At 41.1% G+C, this 11,035-nt stretch overlaps 1 protein-coding gene across 1 annotated transcript in view; it reads left to right on the top strand.

Moving 5' to 3' along the window:
• The first annotated feature begins 5,391 nt into the window (after positions 1–5,391).
• Positions 5,392–11,035, top strand: part of LOC139753340 (uncharacterized) — a 71,359-nt gene continuing 65,715 nt past the window's right edge. Inside the window, exon 1 of the mRNA XM_071669696.1 lies at positions 5,392–5,528. The gene's annotated coding sequence lies outside the window, so the exon portion shown is untranslated. The remainder of the gene's footprint in view (positions 5,529–11,035) is intronic.

Below are 11,035 nucleotides of genomic sequence, written 5' to 3'. Positions count from 1 at the left end.
GAACAGAATAGGATATTGAACATGATGTGGAGCATTAGAAGAAAATATATTGTGTCATATTAGATGAGGCAAAAGCAATAGTGGTTTTCATTAGCAGGGGAAGCTTAGGGCTATTTGATGTAGAAATAGGAAAAATAGAGTTCTAAAAGAACAGCAGACCATATGGAAGCCTTAGTAATCCAAGTTTATCAACAATTTTGATATCTGGTCAAAATACACCTGACAAACCAAAATTGATCATTGCACTGCTGATGAATTTCAGTCAACAGACAACAGCTAAGTGGCTATTTGTGTCATCCCAACCTCACCACAGGATGTTGTTTTCTGCCAGCCCCATCAGTACATATTTGGACAATTTTTGCAGGGGAATAGTGCAAATGACTGGGAGATGTATAAAAGAAAGAGGCAGGAGGTCAAGAGAAAGGTGCAAGAGGTGAAAAAGATGGCAAATGAGAGCTGGGAAGAGAGAGCATCGTTAAATTTTAGGGAGAATGAAAAGATGTTTTGGAAGGAGGTAAATAAAGTGTGTAAAACAAGAGAGGAAATGGAAACATCGGCGAAGGGGGTTAAAGGGGAGGTAATAACGAGTAATGGTGAAGTGAGAAGGAAGTGGAGTGAGTATTTTGAAGGTTTGTTGAATGTGTGTTTGATGATAGAGTGACATATATAGGGTGTTTTGGTCGCAGTGATGTGTGAAGAGAGAGGGTCAGGGAAAATGGTTTGGTAAACAGAGAAGAGATAGTAAAAGCTTTAAGGAAGATGAAAGCCGGCAAAACGGCGGGTTTGGGTGGTATTGCAGTGGAATATATTTAAAAATGGGGGTGACTGTGTTGTTGATTGGTTGGTGAGGATATTCTTTGTATGTATGGTTCATGGTGAAGTGCCTGAGGATTGGCAGAATGCATGCGTAGTGCCATTTTACAAAGGCAAAGGAGTATGCCTGGGAAATTATATGGAAGGGTATTGATTGAGAGGGTGAAGGCATGTACAGAGCATCAGATTGGGGAAGAGCAGTGTGGTTTCAGAAGTGGTAGAGGATGTGTGGATCAGGTATTTGCTTTGAAGAATGTATGTGAGAAATACTTAGAAAAACAGATGGCTTTGTATGTAGCATTTATGGATCTGGAGAAGGCATATGATAAGAGTTGATAGAGATGCTCTGTGGAAGGTATTAAGAGTATATGGGGTGGGAGGTAAGTTGCTAGAAGCATTTAAAGTTTTTATCAAGGATGTAAGGCATGTGTACGTGTAGGAATAGAGGAAAGTGATTGATTTCCGGTGAATGTCGGTTTGCGGCAGAGGTGCGTGATGTCTCCATGGTTGATTAATTTGTTTATGGATGCGGTTGTGAATGCAAGAATTTTGGGGAGAGGGGCAAGTATACTGTCTGTTGTGGATGAGAGGGCTTGGAAAGTGAGTCAGTAGTTATTCGCAGATGATACAGCGCTGGTGGCTGATTCATGTGAGAAACTGCAGAGGCTGGTGACCGAGTTTGGTAAAGTGTGTGAAAGAAGAAAGCTGAGAATAAATGTGAATAAGAGCAAGGTTATTAGGTACAGTAGGGTTAAGTGACAGGTCAGTTGTGAGGTAAGTTTGAATGGACAAAAACTGGAGGAAGTGAAGTGTTTTAGATATCTGGGAATGGACTTAGCAGTGGATGGAACTAGGGAAGCGGAAGTGAGTCACAGGGTGGGTGGGTGGGGGGGGGTTAAGGCTCAGGGAGTGTTGAAGAATTTGTGGAATGCGAAAACGTTATCTCGGAGAGCAAAATTGGGTATGTTTGAAGGAATAGTGGTTTCAACATTGCTGTATGGTTGCGAGGCATATTTTAAAGACAGGGCTGTGCAGAGGAGGGTGGATGTGTTGGAAATGAGACATTTGAGGACAATATGTAGTGTGAGTTGGTTTGATTGAGTAAGTAATGAAAGGTTAAGAGAGATGTGTGGTAGTAAAAAGAGTGTAGTTGAGAGAGCAGAAGAATGTGTATTGAAATGATTTGGTGACATGGAGAGAATGAGTGAGGAAAGATTGACAAAGAGGGTACATGTGTCAGAGGTGGAGGGAAGGAGGAGAAGTTGGAGACCAAATTGGAGGTGGAAGAATGGAGTGAAAAAGATTTTGAATGATAGGGTCCTGAACATACAGGAGAGTGAAAGGTGTGCAAGGAATAGAGTGAATTGGAACAATGTGGTATACCAGGGTTGACGTGGTGTCAATTGATTGAACCAGGGCATGTGAAGCGTCTGGGATAAGCCATGGAAAGTTTTGCGGGGCCTGGCTGTGGAGAGGGAGCTGTGGTTTTCGGTGCATTACACATGACAGCTAGAGACTGTGTGAATGAATGTGGCCTTTGCTGTCTTTTCCTAGCACCGTCTCGCAGGGTGGTGGGGTGGCGACGGAAATGGATGAAGGCAGCAGGTACGAATAAGTACATGTGTATATATTTATATGTCTTTGTGTCTATATGTATGTATACGTTGAAATGTATAGGTATGTATATGTGCGTGTGTAGGTGTTTATGAGTATACGTGTGTGTGGGTGGGTTGTGCCATTCTTTTGTCTGTTATCTTGCGCTACCTCACTAATGTGGGAGACACCGACAAAGTATAACATAATACCATATATGTTTGGCTGCTAAATAAGGTTAGGTGAGGTTTTATAGCTTATCTCAATTTTTTTTTTTACAGGTATGTAATCTTCTTTACTTAGCTTATTATTTTTACTAATATTTCAGCAGTGAAAAGTTTTTATCGAGGATGTAAGGCATGTGTATGTGTAGGGAGAGAGGAAAGTGATTGGTTCTCAGTGAATGTAGGTTTGCGGCAGTGGTGTGTGATGTCTCCATGGCTGTTTAATTTGTTTATGGATGGGGTTGTTAGGGAGGTGAATGCAAGAGTTTTGGAAAGAGGGGCAAGTATGCAGTCTGTTGTGGATGAGAGAGCTTGGGAAGTGAGTCAGTTGTTGTTCGCTGATGATACAGTGCTGTTGGCTGATTCGTATGAGAAAATGCAGAAGCTGGTGACTGAGTTTGGTAAAGTGTGTGAAAGAAGAAAGCTGAGAGTAAATGTGAATAAGAGCAAGGTTATTAGGTACAGTTGGGTTGAGGGTCAAGTCAATTGGGAGGTAAGTTTGAATGGAGAAAAACTGGAGGAAGTAAAGTGTTTTAGGTATCTGGGAGTGGATCTGGCAGCGGATGGAACTATGGTAGCGAAGTGAATCTTAGGGTGGGGGAGGGGGCGAAAATTCTTGGAGCGTTGAAGAATGTGTGGAAGTCGAGAACTTTATCTCGGAAAGCAAAAATGGGTATGTTTGAAGGAATAGTGTTTCCAACAATGTTGTATGATTGCGAGGCGTGGGCTATGGATAGAGTTGTGCGCAGGAGGGTGGATGTGCTGGAAATGAGGTGTTTGAGGACAATATGTGGTGTGAGGTGGTTTGATCGAGTAAGTAAGGTAAAGGTAAGAGAGACGTGTGGAAATAAAAAGAGTGTGGTTGAGAGAGCAGAAGAGGGTGTTTTGAAATGGTTTGGTCACATGGAGAGAATGAGTGAGGAAAGATTGACCAAGAGGATATATGTGTCGGAGGTGGAGGGAATGAGGAGAAGTGGGAGACCAAATTTTAGGTGGAAAGATGGAGTGAAAAAGATTTTGAGTGATCGGGGCCTGAACATGCAGGAGAGTGAAAGGCGTGCAAGGAATAGAGTGAATTGGAACGATGTAGTATACTGGGGTCGACGTTCTGTCAGTGGATTGAACCAGGGCATGTGAAGCGTCTGGGGTAAACCATGGAAAGTTCTGTGGGTCCTGGATGTGGAAAGGGAGCTGTGGTTTCGGTGCATTATTACATGACAGCTAGAGACTGAGTGTGAACGAATGGGGCCTTTGTTGTCTTTTCCTAGCGCTACCTCGCACACATGAGGGGGGAGGGGGTTGTTATTTCATGTATGGCGAGGTGGCGATGGGAATGAATAAAGGCAGAAAGTATGAATTGTGTACATTTGTATATATGTATATGTCTGTGTGTGTATATATATGTATACATTGAGATGTATAGGTATGTATATTTGTGTGTGTGGACGTGTATGTATATACATGTGTATGTGGGTGGGTTGGGCCATTCTTTCGTCTGTTTCCTTGCGCTACCTCACTAACGTGGGAGACAGCGACAAAGCAAAATAGATAAATAAAATAAATATTTCATAACCCTCACCATTATCATCTTCTTTGATACTTGTGAATGAATTATGATACTCCAAATCATGCACTGCAATTTTTACTTCACTCTCTAAATGTATCTCTAGTCCTGTAGTGCAAAAGTGTTGCTTACTTTCCATAGGTTTTTTAACGTGTAACTTAACTGATTATTGTACTAGTTTGTAAAACCATGTTGCAAATGACCTTAATAATCTCATATTATGTAGATACTGTAATTGTAGGAGTGAGGTAGATTCCAGCTGCTAATCAAGTTTTGGTAAGGTTTTCATAGCATGTGTTTCACTGGTATTTACATTAGTCAGAACCATGTTTTCCCTTTTGTTATTTATTATCATACGTGTATATGTATATAATTATAGAATTAAACATAATGCTTCACACATACACTGGACCTTCTGATTATTCTCAAAACATTGCACTGAATTGAAGGTCACTCAATACCCAAACTTACTTTGATGTGTATCTCATCTGATGATATACTTTTTTCTCAGATGAATAAATCAGTAGCAGGGAGGGCTTAAAGAGCATGGAAAATATGAGGTTAAAAAACAAAGCTTTGGTGCATTACACACTGCTAGAGAATGGATGCTAGTGGATGAGGCCTTTCTTTCTTTGTTACTGGCACTATCTTGCTGATGTGGGAAACAGCGATCAAGTTTGAATAAAATAAGTTTGTGAAATATATTTAGGTATCCACTGAACCATTGAAACTTTCTCTCAACTACTACTGTCATCCTTAACTTGCCTTACAGCTTAACTCCATATATGTGAAATATGTGAACCCACAATATCAAACATTTGAAGACACTAATGTTTTCTGTTCAGAAATATACACAGGGCTGTGAAGATCAGACAAAATGTGGAATTATTAAAGTAACTGAAACAGTTCTGTAAATCAGCTGAACATAGTAAAACCTCACCAGACTTCCCATAGCTGCCATCCATATTGGAGAGATGAGATATTTGATTTTTTGCCCAGGCACTATCTAGTAATCAAATAACATTCATTAGGTTGTATTCCTTTCTAAATGGTGCAACTGATATCCCTGTTTTAACTAGAGTTTGATATTGCTCCCTTGAATCTGATTGTAATTTGTACTTGAACAATTGTATGATACTTTAACCTTGTGGTTGAATGACAGTTACAGATAGGTTGTAAGTAGAGTCCAATCACATTTTCCTTCATCAGGTATGATTTAGTGTGGCCAGAACACTTGTTAAGAATTATCAAGATTTTTACCTTTTGGGTCCAGTCCTACAAACTTGAAATGAGCTCTACCTTCAGACACAAAATCATTCTTGAACCAGTGTAGGGTAAGTTTTTATCCATCCTTTTTTTTTTTGCTTGGTAGATTATTAAAAGTTTTGACACTGGATTATTATATAAGTTATATAAGTTTGGAACAGCTAAGGACAGTCAACTTGTTTTTCATTCCAATAGGAACCCTTCCTCAGTTGTTAGGGTTTCCTGTTCGTAAAGTGCCAATATAGGTTTCATTAGCATCATAAACCAGCCCCAAACTTTAATTTCATTTATCTGGTAACTTGGCAAACTTGTCAAGGTTCTTGATAGACACTGCTTTATTTGCAGTGTGGCTCTGCATTTTCCACCACACAAAGCATGCACCTTGGGCAAGATGTATGAAGTGGAAATGAAAATGATGAATGCAATTTGTGGGAGAGTATGGAAGGTGTGATATGGATGGGAATTAGTGAAACTTTTTAAAGGAATGAAAATTATCAGGGAAGAGGTAAAGAAGGATGAATAATTGTGCAATCATTGAGTACATGAGGGTGTTACAGAGCATGGATGGAATGGATCTTTACCATTGTGGGTGAAAGACAAAAGTGGAATTGCAAAGTATGCCAGCGAGTGTATGTGACTGTGGATGTGAAGACTGCGTAAGGTAAGGATGAAATGGAGCATTTTTGGAGAAATTTGAATGACTGTATAAGTGGATTTGAGAAAGAGAGAAAGGTGGTTGCAATGGGTAATATGAATGTGAAGATGGAATTTGATGAAACTGATGAGATAGATGGTAAATAAGGAGTGCCTGGAGTAGATGAGAATGGCAGTTATCTTGTAGATGTCAGTGCTGAGAGGTGTTTATCCCCTACAGAAACTTTTTTTCTGCACAAGATTATCCATAGATATATATGGATGAGAGATGATCTAAGAAAAGAACAGAAGGATTTGATTGGCTGTGTTGCAGTGGATGAAAGGTTGTGCTGGAGACTAGAGTTTTGAGGACACTTTGGAGATTCAGATCATTTTGCAGTTCTTGTGGGGATTAGAATCAGGGAGAGATGGAGTTATGGTGCAAGGAAGAATACAGAAGTAAAAGTGTTGGCATGTAAGAAGACAGAAGTAAAAGTGTTGGCATGTGAGAAGACGAATCAAAAAGATTGCAAGGAAATGTATGAAAGAAGGGTGACAGAAATTTTAGATGAAGGCGCAATAGATTTAGGGATGCAATCATGTTTGAATGAGGTATTTAAGATGTTTAGAGAAAAACTGATAAAGGCATACAAGGTTGTGAGACATAAGAATAAACACAGAACTGCATGGTGGCCAGATGAGGTTATAAATGCTGTGGAAGAGAAAATAAGAACATATAGTACATTGCTTGAAAGGAATGTATCAATTGAAGTTCAGCAAAGGAGGAGGGACGAATATAATCTAATATACTATGATATGATATAATATGTGGACTCCTGTGGTGTAGTGGGTAGCATTCCTGACCGTGACACATTCATGGGCTGCCCAGGGTCAAGTGCATAAGTTCAAATCCTGGTTACGGTAGTTGGGCCACAGTCAACCCTGCTGTTCATTCACCCCGAGGGGCTGGTCAGTAAAATGGGTACCTGGCTCAGGCTAGGGTATATATGTATATAGTGTTAATGGGATGGCCTTGATTAGGGCCTCAGCTGCCTGTGCCATCTCAACTAACATAAAAAAAGATAGTAGAATGTTAAGAAGCTGATAGAGGAGAGCAAAGGAAGAGTAGATGAAGATTTTTGAAGAAAGTTGAGTAAAATGTTTTGGGAGAATAAGAAATTGCACTGGAAGAAAAAGGAAAGAGGTGGATATAAAAATGGATATGGAAATGTGAGAAGTAAGGAAGGGCAGTTGCTGGATCAAAGGAATTGAAGGGATGAAGGAAAACAGTTTTGAAGACCTGATTAATGTGGGAGAAGGTGAGGCATCCGTTGATACATACACACATGGGTATGGAGGATGGAAGGAAAAGAATACAAGTGCTGGGGCCTGTAGCAAGATGGAAAGTAAAAAATACAATGATGACTTTGAAGTAGGAAAGGCACCAGGAGTAGATGGAATTACAGTTGAAATGTTGAAGTATGGAAGAGAAAGTGTGATTGAGCAGAAGGTTGTGCCTGAGGATTGAGTGAAAGTTATTATTGATCCTTTATTCAAAGGAAAAGATGCCAAGGGTGTTATATGTATTGATTTATTATATTTGATCACCATCTCCCATGTCACCGAAGTAGTGCAAGGAAACAGACGAGGAATAACTCATCCCTCCCACATACACCCTTTATAAACATAAATGCCCATTCGTGCACACATATAAACATAAATGCCCATGCATGCACACATACATACATATACATTTCAACACATACATGTATATACACAGACCTATACATATATAAACATGTACATATTCATACTTGCTGCCTTTATCCATTCCTGTTGCCCCCCCACCACACATGAAATAGCACACACACACACACACACACACACACACACACACACACACACACACACACACCACCAGCAAGGTAGTGCCAGGAAAAGACAAAAAAGGCCACATTTTTTCACGTACAGTCTCTAGCTGTCATGTGTAATGCGCTGAAACCATAGCTCCCTTTCCACATCCAGGCCCCACAGATCTTTCCATGGTTTCCCAAGAAGCTTCACATGCCCTGGTTCAATCCATTGACAGCACGTTGACCCTGGTATACCATATTGTTCCAGTTCACTCTATTCCTTGCATACCTTTAACCCTCCTGTATGTTCAGGCCCCTATTGCTCAAATCTTGTTCACTCCATCCTTCCACCTCCAATTTGGCCTCCTGCTTCTTGTTCCCTCCACCTCTGATACATATATCCTCTTTGTCACTCCACACCTCACTCCACATATTGTCCTCAAACATTTCATTTCCAACACATCCACCCTCCTCCACACAACCCTATCTATAGCCCATGCTTCACAACCATATGGTATTGTTGGAGCCACTATTCCTTCAAACATACCCATTTTTCCTCTCTGAGATAAAGTTCTCACCTTCCACACATTCTTCAACGCTCCCAAACCTTCGCCCCCTCCTCCACCCTGTGACTCACTTCCGCTTCCATGGTTTCATCCGCTGCTGAAGTCCACACCCTGATATCTGAAATACTTCACTTCCTCCGTTTTTTCTCCATTCAAACATACCTCCCAGTTAACTTGTCCATCAACCCTACTAAACCTAATAACCTTGCTCTTATTCACATTTACTCACAGCTTTTTTCTTTCTTTACACTTTACCAAACTCAGTCACCAGCTTCTGCAGTTTCTCACATGAATCTTCCGCTGGCACTGTATCATCAGCGAACAACAACTAACTCACTTTCCAAGCCCTCTCATCCATAACAGACTGCATACTTGCCTCTCTCTCCAAAACTCTTGCATTCACCTCCCTAACCACCCCTTCCATAAACAAATTAAACAACCTTTGAGACATCGTGCACCCCTGCCTCAAACCGACATTCACTAGAAACCAATCACTTTCCTTTCTTCCTACTCGTATACATACCTTACATCCTTGGTAAAAACTTTTCACTGCTTGTAACTTACCTCCCACACCATATACTCCTAAAACCTTCCACAAAGCATCTCTATCAATCCTATCAAATGCATTCTCCAGATCTATAAATGCTACATACCATTCCATCTGTTTTTCTAAGTATTTCTCGCATACATTCTTCAAAGCAAACACCTGATCCACACATCCTCTACCTCTTCTGAATCCACACTGCACTTCCCCAGTCTGATGCTTTGTACATGCCTCCTGCATGTTCAGGCCCTGATCGCTCAAAATATTTTTCACTCCATCCTTCCACCTCCAATTTGGTGTCCCACTTCTCCTCGTTTCGTCCACCTCAGACACATATATACTCTTTGTCAATCTTTTCTCACTCATTCTCTCCATGTGACCTAATCATTTCAATGCACCCTCTTCTATTCTCTTAAGACACACAATTTTTATTACCACACATCTCTCTTACCCTTTCATTACCTACTCGATCAAACCACCTCACACCACATATCGTCCTCAAACATCTCGTTTTCAACACATCCAGCCTCCTACGCAGAACTCTATTTATAGCCTACGCCTTGCAACCATAAAACATTGTTGGAACCACTATTCCTTCTAACATACCCATTTTTGCTTTCCGATATAATGTTCTCATCTTCCACACATTTATCAATGCTCCTGCTCCCAGAACTTTCACTCCCTCCCCCACCCTGTGACTCAGTTCCGCTTCCATGGTTCCATTTGCTGCCAAATCCACTCCCAGATATCTAAAACTCTTCACTTCCCCCACTATTTCTCCATTCAAACTCACCTCCCAATTGACTTGTCCCTCAACCCTACTGAACCTAATACCCTTGCTGTTATTCACATTTACTCTCAGCTTTCTTCTTTCACACACTTTACCAAACTCAGTCACCAGCTTCTGCAGTTTCTCACACGAATCAGCCACCAGCGCTGTATCATCAGCAAAGAACAACTGACTTTCCAAGCCCCTCTCATAATTTGTTTATGGATGGGGTTGTTAAGGAGGTCAATGCAAGAGTTTTTGGAGAGAGGGGCAAGTATGCCGTCTGTTGTGGATGAGAGGGCTTAGGAAGTGAGTCAGTTGTTGTTCGTTGATGATACAGCGCTGGTGGCTGATTCGGGTGAGAAACTGCAGGAGCTGGTGACTGAGTTTCGTAAACTATGTGAGAGAAGAAAGCTGGGAATAAATGTGAATAAGAGAAAGGTTATTAGGTACATGAGGACTGAGGGACAAGTCAATTGGGAGGTAAGTTTGAATGGAGAAAAGCTGGAGAAAGTGAAGTGTTTTAGATATCTGGGAGTGGATTTAGCAGTGGATGGAACCATGAAAGCAGAAGTGAGTCACAAGGGTGGGGGAAGGGGGCGAAAGTTCTGGGAGCGTTAAAGAATGCGTGGAAGGCGAGAACGTTTTCTCAGAAAGCAAAAATGGGTATGTTTGAAGGAATAGTGGTTCCAACAATGTTATATGGTTGTGAGGCTTGGGCTATAGATAGGGTTATGCCGAGGAGGAGGGATGTGTTGGAAATGAGATGTTTGAGGACAATATTTGGTGTGTGGTGGTTTGATCGAGTAAGTAATGTAAGGGTAAGAGAAATGTGTGGTAATAAAAGGAGTGTGGTGGAGAGAGCAGAAGAGGGTGTATTAAAATAGTTTGGTCACATCGAGAGAATGAGTGAGGGAAGATTGACAAAGAGGATATATGTGTCAGAGGTGGAGGGAATGAGGAGAAGTGGGAGACCAAATTGGAGGTGGAAGGATGGAGTGAAAAAGATTCTGAGCGATCGGGGCCTGAACATGCAGGAGGGTGAAAGGCGTGCAAGGAATAGAGTTAATTGGAACGATGTGGTATACCGGGGTCGATGTACTGTCGGTGGATTGAACCGGGGCATATGAAGCGTCTGGGATAAACCATGGAAATGCAAATGGATTTGTATGTAGCATTTATGGATCTGGAGAAGGCATATGATAGAGTT

Source organism: Panulirus ornatus, chromosome 14 (assembly GCF_036320965.1).
Source record: "Panulirus ornatus isolate Po-2019 chromosome 14, ASM3632096v1, whole genome shotgun sequence".
NCBI lineage: Eukaryota > Metazoa > Arthropoda > Malacostraca > Decapoda > Palinuridae > Panulirus > Panulirus ornatus.
This window is presented reverse-complemented; position numbering and strand designations above follow the sequence as displayed.